This window comes from Numida meleagris, chromosome 3, assembly GCF_002078875.1.
Source record: "Numida meleagris isolate 19003 breed g44 Domestic line chromosome 3, NumMel1.0, whole genome shotgun sequence".
NCBI classification, from domain to species: Eukaryota; Metazoa; Chordata; class Aves; order Galliformes; family Numididae; genus Numida; species Numida meleagris.
The window spans coordinates 101814855-101823150 of NC_034411.1; positions in this window are offsets into that span (position 1 = coordinate 101814855).

Sequence of the window (8296 nt, forward strand, 5' to 3'; positions counted from 1 at the left end):
GAATGAGTAAAATTATTTTAAAAATGTGAAATTCCAAATATTGCAGATAAAGCGGGAAAATACATGCAACATTTTCACACATGCATTTCCTCACATTCAGAGTAGTTGAAAATGTGAAATATTGACTTTAAAAATGTGGGAAAAAATCTTAAAATTTTACATTTAAGGATGCTTTTCCACACCAACTCATGTAATACTGTAGTAAGACTTCAGACTGAGATCTGAAACAGTTAGAAAAGGGCAGAAAGAATTTCCTAAACAAACTTAAACAAGATAGAATTTCCTAGCAGTGAGAATGATTAAATATTGGAACAACTTACTCACACTGGCCTATCTGTAAGAAAAGACAGGAGATGGCTCACAGCCTGTGTGCAAAGAGAGATCTGGCTGAACACTATGGTATGAATCTTTTTGGCGTGGGAATCTGTGGATCTGAAGTCCTCTGTTCATCCTTTACCTTTCGTACCATGAACATAGTCACAATGTTTGCTATTTTATAGTAGCATAATAAGACAGAACACACCTTTCACAAATTTGAGGACTGTAGTATCCTAGGGGAAGCCTGTGCCATTCAGACAAACTGAATAGCAGAGATTCACTCCGGGGGGCACTTGATAATTGGAGGTCCAGGACAACAGATATCTCACAAGGAGAAGTGCGAAGTCCTGTACTTGGGGCAGAACAACTCCATGCTTTAGCACAGGTGGGAAGATGGAAACCACACTGCGAGTACACAGTGTACTGTCATCGTGAAAAATGCAAAATGCATACTTGGCTACACTAGAAGGAACGTGGTTAGAAGATCTAGGCAAATCTCTACCTCCTTCCATTCGGCGCTGATGAGGACCTACATGGCATACAGTGTCCTGTTTTGAGCCCTTCAGCACCTGTTAGAGGCCAGACCCTGCAAAGACAGGGTTGGGATTTAAATATTGCGTGTAAAAGTTCTTAAAGTAATAGATGCTTGGATGAGAGATACAGATATTTAAATTCTAGGGATAAACAGGAAGTCCAGATGAAACAGTTTTACTTGTCTCCTCTGTCCTTAATTTCAATGAAATCTAAAATAACCAGTTCTATGAAGTTAGTTCATTTAACTAATGGTTTTGGCAGAGCTTCTCTCTCACCATGTTGCCAGGAAACATGGCAGAGTAAAATGACTGTTGGACTGTCACAGCTTTAGGCCTTATGACTCTGAGGGATGAATGCCAAGGCAATCAGCTTGCTGAGGAAGTTGCACTCGTTGCAAGCTCTGCGGCATTACGTGACCATGCAAAAGGGAAAACTTATGAGGTTAGAGAAGAAAAAAAAAAATGCAGGGAAGGAAGAAGCTACAGAGCAGTCAGACCTACCATTTCATCTGTATTGGACTCCTACTGCTTGTATTTCATTTGAGCAGATGCTATTTGAACAGATATTCTGAAGATAGCAATACAAAAGGAAAAATTAAATGATGATAGCATAGTAACCCCTCATTTCCCTAGTGGGGTTGTGATCAGGCATCCTGCAAACCACCTTATCCCATCTAACTTCGCACCTTTGTCTTGTCTTGTATTATATTGCTCTACCCTGTCTTTATCTTGCCTTGCCTTATGTTATCTTACCAAGACACTCCTGCGTGAGCTAGCTGAGAATAGTCCAATCCTAATTTTTCCATCAGATTTTCCAGCCTGTATTAAATTTACCGCTCGTGGATGAATAATCTGTTATCCTTCTGCAACAAATTAATTGCAGGCTGTAGGAAATGAGTGATGTGGGTACAAATTCTGCGAGTCTCTGCTATATAAAATTCAATATAGTCTTTGCTGTTAGGATAATCTCGTGCCAATGTACTTGGCAAAAAATACAGTATGTGCGTACACAACACGGCTGTGTTTCAGGTTGGTATTGACCGTTGTGTATTTATTTATTTTTCAAAAGTCTTGCAAGGATATAGATTATTCTGAAGTATTCCTGCTAACCTACATACTTTATAAACTGCCTGGGATTCGACATACAGACCATTTTTCAAACATAAATGTAAATAACTGCTTCTGATTGCTTTCAGAGCTGCACCCAGCTCATCGCCGAAATCCTAGCACAAAATATATGTCCCTTATTAAAAAACTGAAACAAAAATCCACAGGCATGTGCATGTCATGCTCTGTTAACCTGGCTTTGTAGTCTGCACATATGGTGGATGAGGGAGTGGAGCAGCTATGATATAATTAAAATTCAGTCCTGCAAATAATTGCGTGAGTTTAATGATCACTACTTTGGGGGATGCATACACTGAGGTATGTACTATGGCTGCAATTCATACGCATTCTTTGAAGCTGATTTATCTTCAAACAAACTCAGTATTGCTAAAAGTGTAAATATCTCAGTACAGTATGGGTAAATTCCATGACTCTTTACCCAGTTTCCTTGTAGGTTTTGCACCCTGCACTGAATCTCCAGCTACATTTCTAGCTACTTTCCTAGCAGTGTCCAAGCTAGTTTATTCAGAAATTGATCATGTCTACATGTGTAGTTTGTAGACAAAGTACAGAAAAATCCTCAGGCGGTGAGAACTCTTTAATGCAATTAACATTTTGCAATAGTGTACCCATAAAAATGTGTTTACACAGGGATATGGACAAACAGATTCCAGCAACTAGCATAGCTGAGGCATTGAAGAACATGACTTCTAGGACTGGAGGAAGATGTATTCTGTGATACTTCAGAAACTGTGGTTAGTCTCTATTTAGCTATGTGTTGTCAATCTGCAGCCTCGGTTGAAATCAGCAGGAGCTGCATGTGTGTAAGGGAAGAATTTGGCCCACTAGGACCTAATGTGGTGCATCAAAGGAAGATAGAGCTGGCATCTCTGGGAGAACTTTCTGATATTCACATGCAACTGCACACTGTGGGTGGCATTGAGCTGGGTATGAATTAGTTGGAGCAGAGACAGGAACCAGAGCAACTGCAGCTAAGAGGAGGTCTGCAGACCACCCCCAGGATACCATAAGACCACCGGTTGCCTTCAGAAGAGAAGAAGGCTTGGGTAAATGGAGACTACAGGAATTACATACTCTTGCAACAGAAAACAACATAACTGTTACCAGTGGGAACAGCAGCTAGAGAGGGAGGCAGAGTGTCATTGTTCATACTCAGAACTATCTCCTGAGACCTTGTTGAGAAAATACTCGATTGAACAAACTTGATGAAGTGGCGAGAATGTGTAGCTTGGGCAAGAATGGGTATCAGATTGTAGTCTGCTCAGTCTGATAGAGATTTTATACAAGCATTTGAAGATCTTGAACTATCTTGTTATTATGAAACGCACATAGTACAGTCTGACATTATAATTTATTCTTTGTTTATAATACACAGGTGTATGTACACAAGCATGCTGGGCTATCTAATGGTTTGTATTTGGTTTGGGACTGATTGTTCTCCTCATGGTCACAGGTAACAAATTAAAATGCCATATCTGAATCTAATAGGTTGTGTTCAAAACGTAAAGCTTTCTGCCCTCTAAGGCTGTGTTCTGGTTTCTCCCTTCTTAATGTGTGTGGGCTATTCCACGTCCCTCATTACTACTCAGATTCATCGTGCCAGACCCCTCTCACGCTGGCAGCAGGAACATGTGCACTTTGGTGATTTATAAGACTGTGCTACTTGGGGAAGAGTGTATTTCACTGGTAGTAAAAAGGGTTGTTGTGCAGGTGGAAACTTGTTTAAATAAATCTGAATCAAAATTGGAATGTAATGAAGGTGGGTATCTTAATATAAGCTCTGAACATCCAGAAAACTTACATTATTTTACACATTAAAAGCCTGTCTGAGCTCTTCATTTCAGAGATTTCCATCTGCTGAAAGGAACAAGAAGTATTACTGGGGTAAATCTGAAATGAAAATCAAATGTTCATGTATATAAGGCTGTGGCTGTTGTGCATGTTAAAAAAAGAAGAAAAAACGTATTGTTTTCAGCATAGTTAATAAACAAATTAAGCCTGTTTTCACAGTTCAGTGAGGTCTTTGATTTTACTTCCAGCTTCCTGAAGACAGATTTCAGATATAAAAAATGTCACCCAGATGCTGTCGTTCTTCAAAATACTGAAGTAAGGAGAAGAAAAAATAGCTTAATGGTAGATAAGTCCCAAAAGTTTCTGACTAAATATTCTTCACTGAGTGTTACCCTAATAATGCTAGTATCTATAAACTACAATTTTCAGTAGAATGAAAATGTTCAGAGTGCAAGTTTGGCTTAATCATCTAGAAGTCTGAATGTTTATTGAAATTATCTGAACCTATGAAATCTCTACTTTGAACTGGCAGTCTCCTAAAAACTAGCATTTCATGTGAGATTTCTGGCACTCACCTTTCAGGTGCTGGCCAGAAACATCATTTTTGTGGTGTTACTGTTTCAAACCTTGATGGCAATTACAATTGTCAAAATAAAAACTCTCTCTACTTGTTCCAGGACTTCAAAAATATTTGATTTCATTTTGGTTCTGAAAGCGTGAAAAGGTTGAGAAGTTTTTTAATTTCCTTTTTTTTTTCCTTCTCTCTCTCATTTTTTTTTTGTTGGTTTTTTTTTTCCCATTTCCATTTGTCTCTTTTGAATCTGTTCTTCATTACCTCAGGTGAAATGTCCCAATAGGGAAAAGATCCTAAATTTTCTTAGATCTGGTAGTTTTTGTGACTCATCAGGCTCATCAGACCTATAAAGCAACTGCTACAGTAGTTTATTTCTTTGTCGTCAGCTCTGTCTGTTGAAAATTAAAACATTTTCCTCATCTTGATGTGTGGCATATCTGACTGTGAAAGGCTTCACCATCTGTTTTAGGGCCTGTAGAACTTAGCAGGGAATGTGAACACTATTGTAAGAAGCTTTCAGTGTTTGTTTTATTTAATTTCAGATGCAAACTAACTTCATATAATCTCAATACAGAGCATTTTATACATACATTTATTTAAACATAAGCCACTCTAGCTTGAAAAGTAGATCTAATATCCTATCTTAGACTCCAGAAAAAAAGACTTTTTTTTTACAGTACACAGGCATAAGTTTCTGCTGTAAGAGAAGGCTGACGTTTCTCTCATTTAATGTTAGCTGTTTAAATAGATATTTAGATGAAGCTAACCATGTATGTTCCCTCTGCTGACTGCAGGCAGATTCCACCTGGTCCTTAGCTTGTAGAAAGAAAAAGTCTGGCAGCTTGAATCTCAAAGTTTGGTCCATTTCCATGGAGGGAAAGAGTAAATGTGTTGCACCTCCACAAAGTTTCCTATGCTCTCAGTAATGAGTTCCACAATTTGGAGCTCAGGACAGATGCTGAATCTCTGCAGTCTAAAGAAAACCCTCTAAAAAAACTCAGCTGACAAAATTAGTTAATTAATCAGTTAATTAACAGGCTTATGTCTACTGGTGCAGAGATGTGTGTATTACAGAGGGCCTACTTCTATCCCTCAAGCAAGAGACTGACAAAATAACCTCTGGGGTTACTCTTGGTTTATTAGGTCTTAGAGTTGCTATCTGAGATAGGATTGTCTTTGAGTCTTACTAAATGAAAGGAAAAAAAAAGCCATGATACTTTTAGAAAAAGTTGTTTTAACATTATCAAATTAAAACTATGGAAAAGCTTCCAAGTACATAGATGCACTATATTCAAATATGTCTACTGTCATATAAAAACTTGGATTCTTCTTGATATGTCACAACTAGAATCTGTTCTTGTTTCTAAACCTACAGAGAAAAAGCCTGCACAAACAGAGAGGAAGAAATTTGTGTCTCAATTTTCCTATACAGTCTGTGGGTTTCTTTGCAAATTAAAATGTGGCAGGTAAAATTTTGCATCCAGCTTCAAAATCTTCACTGCCAGTCCCATGATTTCAATTTAACATATTTTTTTTAATATGAGTTCTGACATAGTGTTCTGTTAACTTTCACAACTCAGCCGCAAACCTGGCTGCTGATGATTTTGGCTTATGAAATCAACTGTGAAACTTAAATCTTTAAACAATTATTGAAGTCTTGGGGTTATAGTGATTCCACATCAGTTAAACTAATTACTTATAAGACATATCTCCAGACTTGGCTGCTAGTGTGAATTTCTACAGTAATGTACAATTTTTCATACACAGAACTGAAGATAATTATTTATTCTTTATCTCCAATTGCAAGTTTGTTTGCAATTTTCTGCATAGTTTTTTACCTTTAGTTTAACCAATGAGGGCTCTTTGGCACTCTCTAAAACCCATCTCCTTTCTGCCTCTGGTGCACTTTTGCCTTGAAGTTAAACTTTCTTCCTTAAAACACAATTCAGATTTGTAAGCCCTAACTCCCAAAAGAAGCTGCATAAATATCTCAAATATTAAGACTAATTTGTAAAATAAAGAGATTATAAGCAGGTCATAAACAATATCCATACAATGGGTGAGTGTTGCCTTTTGTTTAATAGTTCATCACCAACCGATTATACAGCACAAATGACAAATAACCCAAGCATCATATTCTAGGGGCATTTTGGGGAGAATATTGGCAACAATGGTGTATTTTCCCCAAATTAATAGAGCATTACTAAGATCTGTCTTATTTTCAGTGAACAGAGTGAAACTACATAAATATGAAGTCATCCATCAAATGTCCAAAAATATTAATATGTCTGGGAGCAGGATATGGTGGTGGACAGCACCTAGCAAGACATACAACACTCTTCAGAAAGATGGTAATCCAACAATCCTGAAATACAGCTTCTTCCTTAAAGTCCTTAGAGATCAGCAGTCCTCAAGGGTTTTCGTATTTCATGATACTGAGCTAATTGAGGATGTTCTAAAAATTATTTTGGGAAAACTGAAAATCTGGAAAAAAGATTATCAACCTTTCAAGTCTGTTAAATCTATAATTTATGGAACTTACAGTGTAAGAAGCTATTAGTTTTAGCCATGTGATATGTGGAAAAAGATCTGCACATTTTGTTTTTTTAAAAAAATGAGTGCTGTCAACATCTTATCAGCATCATTATGTACTGTCTGAGGCCAAAAATTAAAAATCCATTTTTCTTCTTGTTGTAGACATGAAAATATCTCAGCAAGTTGAATGATAAAGTAGCTGGTCAATATTCTGTCAGTCCTTACTCAGGAGAACATCAATAGAAGCTTCCTAGAACTGGTAGTGGTTAAAAGCATAAGGACATCAGGACTTGGCAATCAAGAAATTATTTCCTAAGTAAAACCTGAGTATGGGACTCAGAATTTGTTTAAAGATTGATTAATAATGAGGCATTGTTTTAATTTTCCACACATGTAGAATTTGGCAGGAAGTAGTGAACGTGCTTTGAATGACACCTGTTGACCTCATTTAATAATTGTTATTAATTCTTCTTTTGCAACTTCATTAGTATCATATTATTTTCACACGGCCATATGGGTGCCCTCTGGTGGTTGGACTAACAATTCAGTATTTGTCAATAATATCTGATAAAAAAAAATTCTTATTGCCCTATTCACATAAAGAATTATTAATTTTACTTAAAGAGTTCAATCAGTGATTAGACAGTGTCTGATACACAGATACAAAATTCAGCCTTAGAGTGAAATAAAAGCTGTGAGTGGGATATTAAGGAATAATTATTAAGACACACAATGAAACTTTGTTCTATAAAAAAAGAGTCAAATTCAAACTCTTTCTAGATCACACAAAACAGAAAACTACTCTGACTTTTTTTTTAATTGGAAATCTTGAGAACAACCTTATTCCTTGATATTCAGAAACTTTCATTTTGAAGACACAATTGGGAATTGCAGGGGAGAAAAAAAGAGGAAGATGAAGAGGAAATGGAATAGGAAGAAGAAGGGTAAGAAGAAACAATATTAAAAAGAAAAAGAAAAAAAGGAAACACAAAAGAGTTTGAAATTGAAAGAAATTTCAGTGCTCATTTTATTTGAAAAAGTTTTGTTTTAATCCCAAATGCATTTCTCCATTCATAAAATAATTCTCTTAAGAAGATATGTATTTTTTGCTTCATGTGACATGACTGCACTCTCATCAAGCAGTTATTTATATTCCTGAACAACATTTAAACACAGTATGCATCCAGATTGAAAGCTAAGTTAGAAAACTGTACAGTTAGACAGTAAGATATTTAAATAAGTGTGATGTTGGTCAAAGCAGTAAAATTTGTAAAAAAAAATTTTAAAAATCAAATTATGGTAAATACATTTACTTCTCTCCTGGGGATCAAAAAGAGTACTGATTTGTCAAGTCTGCAAGAGAAGGAACTGAATTTGATTTTTTTTTAATACAGGTGTCTGGAGGAGAGGAGGGGAG